This window comes from Nansenia antarctica, assembly GCF_963989245.1.
Source record: "Nansenia antarctica genome assembly, chromosome: 8".
Lineage (NCBI taxonomy): Eukaryota > Metazoa > Chordata > Actinopteri > Argentiniformes > Microstomatidae > Nansenia > Nansenia antarctica.
This window is the reverse complement of record NC_137678.1, coordinates 678,403-695,973: the sequence shown is the minus strand read 5'-3', so window position 1 is coordinate 695,973 and position 17,571 is coordinate 678,403. Positions and strand designations below refer to the sequence as shown.

At 45.6% G+C, this 17,571-nt stretch overlaps 2 pseudogenes across 2 annotated transcripts in view; both read left to right on the top strand.

Annotated features, from left to right (window-relative positions):
* LOC308163548 (DNA excision repair protein ERCC-6-like) overlaps nt 1–17,571 on the top strand; it is a 52,414-nt pseudogene that overhangs the window by 14,914 nt on the left and 19,929 nt on the right. The gene's annotated exons all lie outside the window — the stretch shown is intronic.
* Nucleotides 1,171–1,791, top strand: LOC308164591 (putative ATP-dependent RNA helicase DDX4; annotated as a pseudogene). The gene has a single exon. The product of its transcript is annotated as a putative ATP-dependent RNA helicase DDX4 (transcript).

Sequence of the window (17,571 nt, the reverse complement as noted above, 5' to 3'; positions counted from 1 at the left end):
ATTTTCAAATCACACGAAAATGTTCTACCGTTTCCTATTTTGAATATTAAGATGTTGGTTTGATTAGACATAAAATTCTGTTGCAGTTTTTTTTTATTTGTTAACTGTCTCCTCAGACAGACCAGTGGTGGCCCTGTATTATTGCAGATACACTTGATTTTTGCCACGGCAAGAATGTGATATATATTTCCGAGTGGAAGCCGTTTTACCAGAATCCAGAGACGGCGTGCTACGCAATATCCAGCCGGATGACTGAGGGATGAACCAGGGCCACCAGAGAGGGAAACGACGACCAGGGTTACCAGACCCACCAGAGAACACCGAGGAGATGACGATAAGGGTGGCCAGGCCCGCCAGAGAGGGTGCCAGGCCCGACAGAGGAGGAACCAGAGCCACCAGGGTGCCAGGCCCCGACAGAGGAGGAACCAGAGCCACCAGGGTTAAAGAGTTCCATGGTACAAGTGTAGCGAACGGGAATCTTCTAGTGTAACTCGCCCCATGCGGGAGTCGAACCCCGACCTCCCACATAACCGACGGCCGCGCTAACCATTAGACCAAGAGAGTTAACTCCCTTGGAGGAGCTGTTAACGGGGCCTCATACAGGATCGTTACACTATCCTCACCGTTCGGGAGAGCGTGCCCTCACGCTTCACTATGTCAAGTCCCTCACGTGGACACGCCTCTCCGATGGCCTTCCTTCCATCCCAACTTTCTGACACCAGTGTAGCGAACGTGTCCTTGGTAGTGTAACTCGCCCCATGCGGGAGTCGATACACATCCGGATCTCCCACATAACCGACGGCCGCGCTAACCATTAGACCAAGAGAGTTAACTCCCTTGGAGGAGCTGTTAACGGGGCCTCATACAGGATCGTTACACTATCCATTCCATGCGACTCATTCCATGCGACTCCCGCATGGAAGGGCCAGGAATTCGCCCGCGCATGGAGAGAATGGACATGTTGCAGGAAGGTGCCGAAACCCTGAGAATCAAAGCAAAGTAATCCAGAAATCTCTCTCTCGCTCTCTCCATATCAGTAACAATTATACATCCAGAGAGGTAATCTACAACACTTGCATGTAACAGTAATCTCTGAAAGTCTGACCTTCAATTGTAGCAACATTTAAGCCACAAGGAAATGTGTTTGTTACCTGATCAAATAAAAATTACAATGACGTGGAGCAGGTGATCGTAGAGGTGTCTCAGTATGACAAGAGGGACAAGCTCCTGGAGATACTCAATACTACAGGAACGGAGCGCACCTTGGTATTTGTGGATACGAAGAGGAAGGCTGACTTCATCGCCACGTACCTTTGTCAGGAGAAGGTGTCTACTACTAGTATTCATGGAGACCGTGAGCAGCGGGAGCGAGAGCAGGCGCTGTCAGACTTCCGCGCGGGCAAGTGTCCCGTCCTGGTGGCCACCTCTGTGGCAGCACGCGGCCTCGACATCGAACACGTTCAGCATGTGGTGAACTATGACCTCCCAAAAGAGATAAATGAGTATGTGCACCGCATAGGGAGGACGGGTCGCTGCGGCAACACTGGGAGAGCTGTGACCTTCTAAGACCCGAACACAGACAGCCAGCTGGCTCCGGGTCTGATCAAAATCCTCACTGGGGCTCAACAGGAAGTGCCCAAATGGTTGGAGGATGCGGCCTCCGGTGCCCATGGGACCTCTAAGTTCAACCTTGCCTCCACAGACTCAAGGATGGGTGGAGCTTCAGCCAATAATGAGTCCAGGCAGCAGCCAGCTGCCAGCGCTGCAGATGACGACGACGCATGGGAGTGAAACTCAAATGCATCCAGCACCTCTGGAACCATTCTTTTAGTTGCTCTGTTTCTTGTTTGGTTTACTTTTCCTTTAGTCTTTCTTTTATAGTGTTTGAAGGGGAATGGATGTCAATGACAACTTGTATGGCTGTGGGGGGGATAGGATTAGGACTTTTGGGAGGGAGCATTGGTTTGGTGATAGGGTTTGGGAAACTTGAGAAGAAGAGGTGATTAGACCAACAGCAGGATGAGGGAGTTAGTACAGTAGCAGAGGGGTCTCTGTGGGTACAGGGAGTTACAGCTGGAGCTTCAGGAATGGTTTGTTGATATTATGTATGTATGTTTGATATTTAATGATAATACTTCACACTTGCTTGATTGACATTTACTATTGTTTATTTCATATTGTATAATGTTGTACATTCACAAACCAAGCTCCAAAAGGGCACATGTACGGTATTCAGGTGACATGCAGTGAAAGAGGAGTATTGTAGTACGTGTCTGTGTGTCCTGCTATAACAGGAAGTAGTGTTAATCATCTCCAGATTCCGCCAGTCCAAATGCACTTTCCAGAGCTTCCAAGCACTTTTCGGGGGTTATGTCGGTGTCGGATGAGCGCACAGCCTTCACTACTTCACTAATTATAGCGTGATTTTGTCCAATAGAGTGGGGAAATAAAATGATAATTTGAAAAAATCAAATAATGATGTTAAGGGGTCCCAGATCCATAACTATACTCCTATACTATCCCCAAAATAAAAATAAGGTTGAATTCTTTCTCAAATGGAAAGGATTTACAGATACGGATAACACATGGGAGTCTGAGGAAAACCTTCACTGCCCTGCCAGAGTCTGAGGCTAACAGCCAGGTGGACTGGACCTACGACCCCAACGAGCCCCGCTACTGCATCTGCAACCAGGTGTCGTACGGAGAGATGAGGATCAGGAGAGGAAGAGGAGGGGAGCTGAGCAGCTGAGGCATTTACAGGGTCTCAAGGAGCCCCTTGAGGACGAGTACATCGACAACGCTGCCATTCACCCGGACCTCCGCAGCCCCCCCACCAGCCCCCCCTCCGACCGCCTCCCCGGCTCCCCCACCAGCCCCCCCATCCTGACCATTCATGGCCATTCTGTGTCTGAGTACCAGAAGGAAGGGAGCCACTGAAGATGGGTGATCCGATGATTGAAGAAAAAAAAAGGAAAATGTTGGCCCCCGGGAAACTGTCAATTTGTACCAGTGGATAGTTGAAAGGGGGGATTCTATTGAGATTCGAATCCCCCACTATCATCACTGGTCTTCTAATCTCAAGTTCCCACACCACACTTTTTTGACCTGAAAACCAAGTAGCGACTAATTACAGCGTTTTTTTGTCTAATAGAGTGGGGATGTTAAGGGTTAGGGTTATTGCTAATATAATAAGAGTATGATTATAAGATTGAGTCTTATGATAGCAATGAACTGATGTCTCCACAGGTCTCTCTCCATACTCGGCCAACACTGTACGAGATTCTATCCTAGCCCTATTGCTTATCGATGATCAGTGTAATGACTATTCTATGACCATCCACAATACTGGGAGGAGGCAGCTGCGGCCCTTCCGGAATACCAGGGACCGTGGGAGTCGCCAACGCCCATGGCATCCGTGTCGGTAGATAGATGGATAAATGGATTCTCAACTTTCTTCCCTCAGACTTTTAGGAATTAAGCAACGTTTCAATAGTATTTTAGAGTACAGGGTGTGAGAGTGAGACACGGAAGTCTGTATTGTTTAAACCAACTGACACTATCGATAGTGTATCGATCGAGATGTCAGCGTTAAGTGATACACATTGAAGTTTGTTATGGCTGAATGGAGAATGTGTTGTTAAGGGAGCACAGTACCCATGCCTATGTCTTCAAGCATCATTTAGATCTTCAGCTCTCAGCTTATTTCTGCAAACCACCTGAAACGTAGTTGTCCAGCTGCTATCCTTCAGCAGGCTGTGCTGTGTGTGTCTGTCTATCCTAGCCCTGTTGCTTATCCTATCCTATCCTAGCCCTATGGCTTATCGAGCTCACTTCAGCAGGCTGTGCTGTGTGTGTCTGTCTAGTGCTGCATCACGGCTAGGCTAGCTACGTAGACTAGTCTCTCTCCTGTATTAAACCCTGCTAGTCTCTCTCTATGACAGTTAAGACTAAGTTAAGTAGATCCAATCGAGTTTGAAGGTACTGATTGAATATCAATCAAACATTGTGATCAATACAATGAAAGACCAAACTCCACCTTGACATGCAACAAGGCTGTGACTGGGATGGGAGTGAAATAAAAAAGAAAAAAAAAGGAAAATGTTGGCCCCCGGGAAACTGTCAATTTGTACCAGTGGATAGTTGAAAGGGGGGATTCTATTGAGATTCGAATCCCCCACTATCATCACTGGTCTTCTAATCTCAAGTTCCCACACCACACTTTTTTGACCTGAAAACCAAGTAGCGACTAATTACAGCGTTTTTTTGTCTAATAGAGTGCGTCGTATATCTGGACGACATCCTGGCCCATGGAGAATCATTCGAGACGGCCCTCAGGGCGCTCAGACGCGTGCTGGAGAGGGTGGCTGCAGCGGGTCTGAAGCTAAACCCCCAGAAATGCCACTTCATGAGATGGGAGGTCAACTTTCTGGGGCACAAGCTGGGGTCTGGCGGTATAAGCACCACACAGGAGAAGGTGCAAGCGGTGGAAGACTGGCCCACCCCCAGCTCCAGTTCCCAAGTGTGGCAAATAACAACCGCCGCCAAACTGAGTTTAGGAGAGTTGTTTTCGCGTTACCTGAGAGACGGCATGCAACATTGCTCTAGTTCATACTCATTGCAGTATCTTTTTGTAAGCCATATAGCTAAATCAACACATTAAATAACCCATCCACCTCTCAATTATTGTTATAATAGAAGAGTTATAACAATCAGACCTGTAATGAGCAAATCTGTGGAGCTTGTTCATGTTTGTTAATAAACGTTTAGCTGTGACATTTGATACGCCGCCTCCGACTCCCGTCTCTCGGCACTACAAGGACCTGATAAAGGCCGAGTCAGAGTTGCATATGCAGCTAGCTGACAGCATTGCATCAAACACAGAGCCAGCCTGGTTGCGAAAAAAAAAGGAGGCGCAGAGGGAGGTGCGGAGACTCCTCCAGGAGAGAGAGGCACACCTCCGGCACAGACGCATCCAGAGCGAGGCGCTGGTAGAGCAGCAGCAGCTGATTGGCCATCTGCGATGTGACCTCTTGACCTCCAGGACCGCCTCCTCGGGGGCGTCAGTGGAAGCAGAGGCTTCTGGGAACCCAGTGAGGAGACCCAACAGTGTCCCCCTGATCAGTCAGGTTCACAGCCAGGGGACCACGAGGAAGAAGGGAGAACGTGAGAGATCGCGGACGTGGGACGTGGGACAGACCCACCTAGCCCAACACAGCATCGATACGAGGGATGCTCCACCCATCAGGATGAGACCCCGACGCCTGCCGATGGCTCGACAGGCAGCGGCAGAGAAGGCGTTACAGAACATGCAGCATTATGCACCGGTATGCAACATTGCTCTAGTTCATACTCATTGCAGTATCTTTTTGTAAGCCATATAGCTAAATCAACACATTAAATAACCCATGGTTTGGTATGAACCCTGCAACCTGTCGTGCGTGTGTTCATGCGTGCGGATTTATAACCCAATTACCAAGGAATATTGAATGCCCTGGTATTCTGTGTGTTTGGACAGTAAAGTGTCACTGTGTGTTCAGGTTCATGAGTTTTCACAGCTTGTCTAGACAGGCTTACTACCCCCTTACTCCTCCACTCTCTCTCTGTCTCCCTCTCTCCCCTGTCTAATCCCTCACGTCAGTTTTCTGCCTGTCGATAGCACAGCTCAGAGGGAGAACAGGACGGTAATGCAGACGGTTCAGGCAGGAGTGTGAAGAAGTGCCTGTTCAAGCTCAACAAGACATCAACCAAATCACAGGAGAGGGAGAAGAAGTCAGCCAAACGCAAACTGAAGACCAACTCCTCTGACTCTGAACGTGATGGTAAGAAAACCACCGCAGCCAAGAAGGCATCTGATGAGAAGCAGAAAGGCTCTGAGTCCTCCGACTCTGAACACGATGGTGAGAAAGCCTCCACCAAAGCTAAGAAGGCCTCTAATAATAAGCAGGAAGGCTCTGACTCCTCTGACTCTGAACACGATGGTGAGAAAGCCTCCACCAAAGCTAAGAAGGCCTCTAATAATAAGCAGGAAGGCTCTGACTCCTCCGACTCTGAACACGATGGTGAGAAAGCCTCCACCAAAGCTAAGAAGGCCTCTAATAATAAGCAGGAAGGCTCTGACTCCTCTGACTCTGAACACGATGGTGAGAAAGCCTCCACCAAAGCTAAGAAGGCCTCTAATAATAAGCAGGAAGGCTCTGACTCCTCCGACTCTGAACACGATGGTGAGAAAGCCTCCACCAAAGCTAAGAAGGCCTCTAATAATAAGCAGGAAGGCTCTGACTCCTCTGACTCTGAACACGATGGTGAGAAAGCCTCCACCAAAGCTAAGAAGGCCTCTAATAATAAGCAGGAAGGCTCTGACTCCTCTGACTCTGAACACGATGGTGAGAAAGCCTCCACCTCTCAATTATTGTTATAATAGAAGAGTTATAACAATCAGACCTGTAATGAGCAAATCTGTGGAGCTTGTTCATGTTTGTTAATAAACGTTTAGCTGTGACATTTGATACGCCGCCTCCGACTCCCGTCTCTCGGCACTACAAGGACCTGATAAAGGCCGAGTCAGAGTTGCATATGCAGCTAGCTGACAGCATTGCATCAAACACAGAGCCAGCCTGGTTGCGAAAAAAAAAGGAGGCGCAGAGGGAGGTGCGGAGACTCCTCCAGGAGAGAGAGGCACACCTCCGGCACAGACGCATCCAGAGCGAGGCGCTGGTAGAGCAGCAGCAGCTGATTGGCCATCTGCGATGTGACCTCTTGACCTCCAGGACCGTCTCCTCGGGGGCGTCAGTGGAAGCAGAGGCTTCTGGGAACCCAGTGAGGAGACCCAACAGTGTCCCCCTGATCAGTCAGGTTCACAGCCAGGGGACCACGAGGAAGAAGGGAGAACGTGAGAGATCGCGGACGTGGGACGTGCCACGTGGGACGTGGGACAGACCCACCTAGCCCAACACAGCATCGATACGAGGGATGCTCCACCCATCAGGATGAGACCCCGACGCCTGCCGATGGCTCGACAGGCAGCGGCAGAGAAGGCGTTACAGAACATGCAGCATTATGCACCGGTATGCAACATTGCTCTAGTTCATACTCATTGCAGTATCTTTTTGTAAGCCATATAGCTAAATCAACACATTAAATAACCCATGGTTTGGTATGAACCCTGCAACCTGTCGTGCGTGTGTTCATGCGTGCGGATTTATAACCCAATTACCAAGGAATATTGAATGCCCTGGTATTCTGTGTGTTTGGACAGTAAAGTGTCACTGTGTGTTCAGGTTCATGAGTTTTCACAGCTTGTCTAGACAGGCTTACTACCCCCTTACTCCTCCACTCTCTCTCTGTCTCCCTCTCTCCCCTGTCTAATCCCTCACGTCAGTTTTCTGCCTGTCGATAGCACAGCTCAGAGGGAGAACAGGACGGTAATGCAGACGGTTCAGGCAGGAGTGTGAAGAAGTGCCTGTTCAAGCTCAACAAGACATCAACCAAATCACAGGAGAGGGAGAAGAAGTCAGCCAAACGCAAACTGAAGACCAACTCCTCTGACTCTGAACGTGATGGTAAGAAAACCACCGCAGCCAAGAAGGCATCTGATGAGAAGCAGAAAGGCTCTGAGTCCTCCGACTCTGAACACGATGGTGAGAAAGCCTCCACCAAAGCTAAGAAGGCCTCTAATAATAAGCAGGAAGGCTCTGACTCCTCCGACTCTGAACACGATGGTGAGAAAGCCTCCACCAAAGCTAAGAAGGCCTCTAATAATAAGCAGGAAGGCTCTGACTCCTCTGACTCTGAACACGATGGTGAGAAAGCCTCCACCAAAGCTAAGAAGGCCTCTAATAATAAGCAGGAAGGCTCTGACTCCTCTGACTCTGAACACGATGGTGAGAAAGCCTCCACCTCTCAATTATTGTTATAATAGAAGAGTTATAACAATCAGACCTGTAATGAGCAAATCTGTGGAGCCAGCTGACGAGCCAAGATCCACTTTAGAGGGGATGTAGGCATATGGCATACTCCTATCCTCACACATATGGTGAGGAACCGAAAAAGAAGAAGAGGACAAAAGAAGCTTCAACAAAAGGAAAAGAGCACAGTGGAGAAGATGAGGTTGATGGTGGTGGTGGTGGTGATGATGATGAGCCAGAAACATCTAGTTTATTATTACACTGCATGTTAAACAGCTTCTTAGAAATCACGTTGTCTCTTAATACAAATATCTGGAATGTATGAACGTGTTCAGTTTTGTTTTGTAGATCCACAGAGAGCCCAACATGAACCTGGATGACTTCCTCTACTACCTGTGAGAGGGCAGCAGCTACCTGAAGAGCACTTTGGAGTGAACTTGTTTTCCTTTCGTTTGTTACGCTAATGCATTTACTGCAGCTGTCATTTTGGCTGTCTCCCTGTTTTCACTATCATGGTGAAGGTTAGGGTTTGCTTTTCTTTTATGTAGTACAAGCCACATTGTCAGACAGAAATGTTGCAGCGAAGTTGCACTTATGACCCTTTTGTTTTAGAGAATTAAAAAAAAAAAAATATCTATTTTTGCACAGTGTTTGAGTGTGCGGATGCTGTTATTTTGCACTCTAGCAATTTAAAAAGAAAAAAAGTTTTAAATAAAGTGCAGTTAGTTCTGAGTTGAAGGATTGTGTTTTGAAACATTAAATAAATAAATATTAACTGAATTACCAGTGTCATTGCATTCTTAAATACAGTACGTATCAAGCAAATATAGAGAATTGTGTGTCCTGTGGGCCATTCTTTATATGTGTAAAGATCAAGATCTCTCAATCAACACTGCATGTTAAACAGCTTCTTAGAAATCACGTTGTCTCTTAATACAAATATCTGGAATGTATGAACGTGTTCAGTTTTGTTTTGTAGAAAAAAAGACATATACACTAAATGTAATACATGACGACCAGACAGTTGAAATAAAAGTCGATGTTGTTACAATGCGGTAATATAATGTAATGTAGGCCTACTGAAGGCATTCAGGAGCAGCTGATTAAGAAAGACTAAAACGCTATAATTGTGAGGTCTCTCACCTGGTCTCACCTGGTCTCTCACCTGGTCTTAAACATTGGCATTGCAGCAAGATAAAAAATCAACAATAATAGAATAAAGTAAAAAAATAAATAAATAAAAAAGTAAAGTAAGTACCGGTAATACTTAATAGAGAGCATCGAGGCTTTTTAAAAACTAGCTAAAACACATATTTTCTCCCTGGCCTTTGACCTGAGGTGAGCCTGCCTCCCGACACAGTATTAACTAACCTAAGATAAGTTTGGAACAAGGGCAACCGCTTGTATGTCAAAACATCATATATTGCGTTGTCATAGGCCTTGAAGAAGGAACAGGCACAAACCTTCAAGAAGATGAAAATGAGACCGCTGCCAACAGAATTGACAACATTTCTGATGAAACCCTTATGGCATTGCCCTGACGGTCCCAGCCAGCAGTGTAAACTGTGAAAGGGACTTCTTCCACTCACTGTCCCACAGTTGGTGAACTTTTACGCTAGTGACTAGATTTTACGCTAATCAGGAGGACAATGTGATATACTTCCAGTAACTAACTACAGGCACCTAGTGACTAGATTTTACGCTAATCAGGAGGACAATGTGATATACTGCCAGTGTCTAACGTTTACGTTAGTAACTGTGCTTCAATCCACACATTTTAACCCTACACTGTTGTTTTAATGAAAAAAAAGCTTATCAATTAATCGATAATTGATCGTTAATTCTTGTGATTATCGGAAAATATTTTTTTAGCGTTTGCCCAGCCCTATTCCCAACTTGGCAACTTTGTCGCTATATCTGGTGACGTTCCAGACCCTCTTTAATTAGTCAAAAGCGACCAGCGACAAATTAAAATAAATATGTCCATCTCACAGAGAATTTCATGAGAAAAACAATGGTCCAAACCCCATGGTTCTATCATGTACGGTTCAAAAGTTATCAAGGTTTACCTCTTTAGATACAAAATAAAATAAAATATATAAATCCAATATGGCTGTGTAAGAGTCTCTAGGCACAGAGGGAGGTCGACACAAAGGAACAGCTGTACAAACTGCACCGTCACTGACGGGCTAACACACACACACTGCACCGTCACTGACGGGCTGAGCGAGACTGAGGGAAGGACGTCCCTTTTATAGCCCCCGCAGGCATCGAAAAATTCAGTCATTGGGTAAGCCAATAGGAGCAGAGCTCCCCTATGGGGCGGGGTCTGGAAAGTCGCCAGTTTTAGCGACAAAGTCGGCTACAGTACAGTTGGCTATCAAGGCTTTGACTGGCTTGATCAAGTCTGTCAGCAGCAAGGTGATAAAGAGCCTATACATGGGTACATCAACCCAACCCATACCTTGGGGATATTTTTTACGAACCCCAGCTCTACGTCTTATGGCTCTACGTCACTTGTAGTGTGGGAGGGAAAGTAAATAAAAGGTGTCGTGGGCAATTCCTTCAATATCTTATTTATCTTTACTCAATTACTGACTAGTAAATTATCATAGAAACCAGATGGTGTCGGTTCTGTCCATGGCTGGTGTGTCTGTTCTGTCCATGGTCCATGCAACACTCAAATGCTGAAATTGAGAGGGTTTTCAGCCAGGTGAGTGGTCAAAAACAAATTTCACAGTTAACACCAGTGTTCAGTGTTGCCAACTTGGCGACTCTTATGTTCATATAAAACAAGCTTAGCTTGTTAGCTTCTAACCAGAAGTGCACATAGTGATATAAAAACATGATATAAAAACATGACAATGATAGTAATAGGTACAGTATGGCATGTATGGTAGTGTAGAGGTATATGAGCTAAGTACAGTTACGGTAGCTCATGTACAGTATGTAATGTACAGATGTATAAAAGAGGCTGTATCAATGAGGTATGTGTGTAAGATCTGGGAGCGAGCTCTGGAAAAGATCATAATATAATATAATAAGAATAATATCATATATATATATGACATATATCTAGTTGTGTTTAGTCAGGACTAAAGAATCATTAGAATACCCCATTTTAGTCAGGACTAAAGAATCATTAGAATACCCCATTTTGTGTTTTAAAGAACTGACATATTGAATATAACATGGACATAATTGGTGCAGTTACATAGGCCTTGCCTACTGGAAACAAAAACCTGCGGTCAAATGTGACGCGCCAGTGCTTCATAATAAGTAAAACAGAATACAAATCTGAAGCAATAATTACATGCAATGATTACACATTTATACAAGAATGTCTATGCAATGTAATTTGCTAAAGTAAAAGATGTTTAAAGTGGACCATAAAAAAATGCTTCTTCTTTCAGTGGCCGTCGAAGAATGCAGGATTTGTTTTCATATCTTAAATTGGATATTATAATATTCTTTGGGATTGTTTTGCGTGTTATATATTATCATGTGTCGCCCTGCTTGGGCTGGCCGACTGCTGTGTCTCGACGGAGCGTGTCTGGATCCAGGTGAGTAGCCAACTGCCTCCCCAGGTTACATCATATGCAGCACGGTCCGCATGCTCTTACAACTCAAATCAAAACATACAGGCTAGTTTACCAGACTACTAGGCAGCCGTAGCCCTCTAGACTAGGCTACTCAAGTTTGTAACAGTAAGCCATTCATAACTGTAAGGTCAGTTTTTATTCACCAGGATAATGGTAAAGCAAAAGTGAGAAGAATAGCGCCTCAGGAGATTGAAAAAAAAGTTGTGGTATACATGAAAATGCTTCATTTTATTTCTGTGTGATTTTGAAATCGTGACATCATGGTATGTGACACGGTCTGGTCATTTGGGCAACCAATCAAAATGTTCAGACATTTTGAAACACGGAAATACATTTCAAAGTTGTGGAAAATCACAACACAAACTCGCTAGTCAAGCCAAAATGCTGCAATGCAATGGATTCGGTGAGTAATCCCCACTGCTACCTAGTTAACTATAACACTACATTGTTAGCAGGCTCAAAAAACAAGCTCTGTTAGTTGACTAGCTAGTGTGATTGATTTCAGGTGAAGCACATTTTGTAAACTGTTCCTGGGCCAGATGTTACCGCCAGACGTCCCGGGGTGTCAGGGATTGTCCCGAGTAGGGTGTCCCGAGTCCTGACAAATGTCTGTTAAGCATTAAAATGTCCCGATTTTCCACATTCACTACGAAGTTGTCCCAGTTTTAACCACAATTAAAGTAATAATAATAATAATAATAATAATAATAATAATAACAAGAACAGACTGGCACCCTGAAAATGGCCAGTAACGGGCAAGGTTGTAAACTGTTATTCAACAATATCAAGAAGACATTAAAAAAATTGAAAGACCAATATGTTCCCACCTTTGGGCAAGACCAGAACACATGTGAGAGGTCTGCCTGTAGACTGCCGCAATGATCACATTTGGGATCGGAATCAGGGTACATTTCATGTAGTTTAGATTTAGTTCTGTGCACCACCTTTAGTGGGCTCTGTGCACCACCTTTAGCTGGATCAGACTAAGTCAAGCACAGGATGAATTCATCCTATCTAAAGCCAGCTCCCACCAGTCTCCCGCCAGCTTCACCTCCAGTTCCGCCTACCTCATGGACTTTGACTTGGAGACTGTGTCACTGTTCAAAGACATGGTGTTTCACTGTTTCACTGTTCAAACAGTGAAACTGTTCAAACAGTGACACTGTTACCTCCAGGCCAGTGTCAAGCCCTACACCGCCGCCCGACCACTTCGCTGTGCTGACTCAAGATGTTCCGTTGCCCTGTCGCTCTGAGGCCCTCTCTAGATGCTTGTTTAGAAAGGTTGCACAATTTCTCTTGACTACAGATGTTGAATTTATAATTAATAAATTCTGTGTTATTATTAAATTATATGTTAATTTATATATGTCCATGAAGGCTGCCCTTAAAGCCGATCTCCGGGGCGACGGCTGGGTCGACAGGCTTCCTTGGGTGATGCTGGGACTCCGTACTGCACCTAAGGAGGACCTCCTTTCGTCCTCTGCTGAGCTGGTGTACGGCCAACCCCTCCGGGTTCCGGGGGATTTCCTCCCCTGTGCTACGGTCCCCTGGTCAGCACCAGAACAGCGAAGTGCGCTGCTGGACAAGGCCAAGTCCTTCCGGCCGATCCCTACCTGATGCCACGGCGTTCCTAAGGTACGTGTCCCGCCTGATCTGAAGGCAGCGGGGTATGTCTTTATCCGCCAAGACGCCCATCGAGCCCCTCTGCAACCGCCCTATGATGGTCCCTACCGGGTCGTGGAGACAGGCGACAAATCCTTTATTATCGACATGGGGGGTAGTAAGGAACGCATCTCGGTGGATCGCCTTAAGCCAGCTCATCTGGACTTGGACCGTCCCATCGAGGTGGCCCACCCGCCCCGCCGCGGTCGCCCCCCTGTTAAAACAGTCCCGACCCTAGCTCCTGCAGACCCCCTGCCCTGCCGTCCGAGGCCGGCCAAACGTCCGCCTGTTGTTTTTCCCTCGGTCTCCTGTGCCTGCTCAAGGGTATGGTAAACCCTGCCTAAATAAATGACTATTTGACACAGAGAATGGATTACTATTCCTGCCATGTTGTTGGTTGAAAAACATTGACAAACCTTCTCACAGCACCGTGGATCTAGTATGTTGTACTTGTGTGTGCAGCATAGCGACAAATACAATTTGTTTGCCTGTACAATACTGTACAATTTGTAAATAGAGAGTAAAATGTTTATATTTCCCCCATTAACCTATACATGTGTATGATTTCTGTATCATCAAGATCATTAAACAAAAAAAGTGTAAATGATTTACTCTACATTCAGCTGGGGGCATAGATGTACTAGGTTGGGGGTAGCTTCATATTTAGTAGTAGTAGTTAATGTAATGTAGTAGTAAGCAGTGCCATCTACTGTTCTGAGAATTAGAGCGGAATTACTAACTCATAAAAATCAATAGGTCAATTGCATATCTTATAGCAGTGAATTCAGCAGAATAAATAGGTTTCCAATATAGAGAAGAGAAGATGGATGAAATAATATTGAAATTGGTACCAGGGTAAGACACACCTGAGGTCAAACTATATATTTTTAAATTTTTTAATTCATCAAACACTATACTACCTTTCAATTTGTAGTTAATTTATACTGCATTTTTAATCTATACTGTTAATCTACATAATACATAGTTAATCTATACTGCATACGGCGCGCGGCAGCGGCCACCTCAACACCATGATCCTGCAGGGCCTGGCCCAGGCCAAGCTGAAGAACACCGCCCCCACCCCCACCCCCCCCAGTCCTGAGCCTGACCTGAGCTGGGCCAAGACCACCACCACCACCCCCACCACCGCCGCCGGCCCAGTCAACACCCCAAGGCAGAACCAGAACCACCTGGCCACGGAGGAGGTCACACCAGCCCCGGCCCCTGGCTACGATCACGCTGCACAGAAGATTGAATGGTGGGGTGGACCCAAGGAACCACAGAGCACAACACACTCAAAGAGCGTCAACGGTCCTTGCAACCAATGCTGCTGCTACGTGGACCTGAAGAGAAAGATTGATAAACTGGAAGAGCATGTTCTCATCCTCATGAAGATGATTAGTGGCACATCAAAGTGATGATTGGAGTGTGTTTTATTCACACAACCAGTTCAAACAAGTTCAGTTTGAATGTTTTTCGGTCTTTTGGTGACAGTTGACACAGTTAAGCTGAGGGAAAGTTGTTCGTTTCTACCCTGGTCTTTTGTTTTCTTTTCATGTTCTGTACCTTACGTTGTTCTGGTAGCTTCCATTGTTCATGAGGGGTAGTGGTGGTCTAGTGCAGAGGTTCCCAAAGTGGGTTCCCTGGGGTGCCGCGGCACCTGTCCGGGGGTGCCGCCAAATCTGCTCGTAAAAAAAAAAAAAAAAAAAAAAAGGATAATATAAAATTATAATAATAATACATTAATAAACGTTTGTTTATTACATGTGCAATGGAGTTCATAAGCAAATAAAAGATATATTTCTCAGATTTGAAAGATATTAATTTACTAACTAGGCCTACTAGTTACTAACTAACTACTCCTCACTGAAGTCTTGGACCAAGCGGTGAAAATTAGCGGTGGTTAATTATGTAAAATCACGCCCGCTGAAGTCACGGCTGTTCAGCACATTGTGCAATGAGATGGGGTCCGAGCATGAGGGGCTCTTATTACACACAGAGGTCCGCTGGCTGTCGCGGGGCAAGGTGTTATCCCGTGTCTATGAGCTCCGAGATGAACTGATCACTTTTGTCAGTGAGCACGACTTGCCATACAAAGAACAATTGGAAGATGAATCGTGGTGGATTAAGCTTGCTTATCTGGCAGATATTTTCAGCCACCTTAATGACCTCAACATAAAAATGCAAGGGAAGGCTGAGAATATCCTGACAGCGACAGACAAACTGAACGGATTCCGATCCAAATTGAGACGGTGGCAAGACGGGGTGGCCAAGAAAAACATTGAAATGTTTACGTTGACGGCCAATGACGCAGCACACAAGTCAGCGTCTTTCTTGAATCTGATCGCTGCGCACCTACGTATGCTGGAGGAGAGATTTGAGTCCTATTTCCCTCCAATGAACGAAGACTACGACTGGCTCCGGGATCCGTTCAACCCCCTCTCATCAGCATCAGCCGCTAGTTTGAGCAGCAAAGCTCAAGATGAACTGGCAGAGCTCATTATGGACCGCACACTGAAGCTCAAACATGGTGAGCTAGGTTTGGATAGGTTTTGGCTGCTTGTGGGACATGAATATCCATCTCTCTCAGAGAGCGCCATCAAGGTGCTTTTACCCTTCCCAACCTCCTACTTGTGCGAGCTGGCTTTTTCTTCTCTAGCATACGTCAAGAACAAGACACGCACGCGACTGTCAGTGGAACAGGACCTGCGTGTCGCGCTGTCCACTATCTCTCCCCGCATAAAGAGACTCTGCTCCCAAAAGCAGGCGCATGTGTCCCACTAATGCGCACAACATATTTCTTTGTTTTGTATTTCTCTCAATTTTTACAATTCTGTCATGATTATTATTGTTAAATTATTATAGCTGTGAGTTACCCGTTTGGTTCAGATGTGAAATAATAATCTCAGAATGAGCATTGAAATGAGAATTTAAGCCCCCCAAAAAAGCATTGTTCCATTGATTGATTATACAGGCCTTTGATATTTTATTTGTGTGAAGAATTCCCTCGGAGTCTCCTCCCATATTGTACAATCCTTGAGGGCCACAATTTTATTTAATTTAGCGATAGTTTGACTGACCTATGCATTCTTGCCCATTTATTACTTTTATTATCTTGTTAAAATTCATTGGGGCAATACTTATGTATTATATATAAACACACATTTTCAAACCAATTCATCGTGTATTGTTTTTAGTTTAAGCTCCGAGGCATTTTTTAAATCTTCGTAGAGTTGGGGTGCCTTGGAGAAGGGGGAAAGCTTAAGGGGTGCCTTGGTTAAAAAAAAGTTTGGGAACCTCTGGTCTCGTGGATAGTGAGTTGGACTTGTGATCAGAAGGTTGTGAGTTCAAATCCCGCCTGAAGCCACACCACTACTAGTGTGCCCTTGGGTAAGGCACTTAGCCCTCAGTTACTCCAGGGGGAATGTCCCTGTAATTTGTAATTGTAAGTCGCTTTGGATTAAAAGCGTCTGCTAAATGTCAAAATTATTACTAATTATTGCATACTGCAGATGTTAGCCAGAGTGGCTTCAACGCTGGTGTTTTTTAGTGTTTTTAAGTACATTTGTATGTACATTTTTATTTTAGTACTTATAGGGAACGGTTGTGTAAATAGTACCTACAGCAGACTAGACTTACTAGAAGTTGGTGCGCAAAACGAGAGGACTGTAACAACGGAATTCTTGAAACAACAAAGGATTCCACTCGACAATGCTCGGTCGCCGGGTGAACAATACTACGCTCTCCCAACACTCAAGCGTAAACGACGGTGGCGAGACCGTAAGCAACGCCGAGGACGAAGGGGGGGCCTGCTAGCCAGGCTGAGGAGAAGCCTGAATAAACCTGCTTTGCCGAGTATTTTCCCATCCAACGTCAGGTCTCTGGCAAACAAGATGGACGAATTGAGACTGCATGTCGTTACCAATAACATCGTGGGAGATAGCTGTGTGATTATTCTCACGGAAACCTGGCTAAATGACACTATCCTGGACTCCGCGGTAGCCCTAGAAGGAAAGTACGCCCCCTCCTTCCGTCCCCACATATAATAATAGAAACAATATTGATTTATAGATAACGCTTTAAGGGTTAAGAGTCTTACTAGGACCTGCATAGACCTCCAGTCTTACTAGGACCTGCATAGACCTCCAGTCTTACTAGGACCTGCATAGACCTCCAGTCTTACTAGGACCTGCATAGACCTCCAGTCTTACTAGGACCTGCATAGACCTCCAGTCTTACTAGGAATTATGCCCCAGATGTTTGGGAATATAAACCCACCATTCACCAGTCCACTCTTTACTTTCCCTCCAACCACCAACCCCACCCCTTCCCCCCTTGTGTTTGCTCTCCCTCCTCCTGTCATTCTCCAAACCCTGTTTGCTCCACCTGCCCCTCATCTGGCT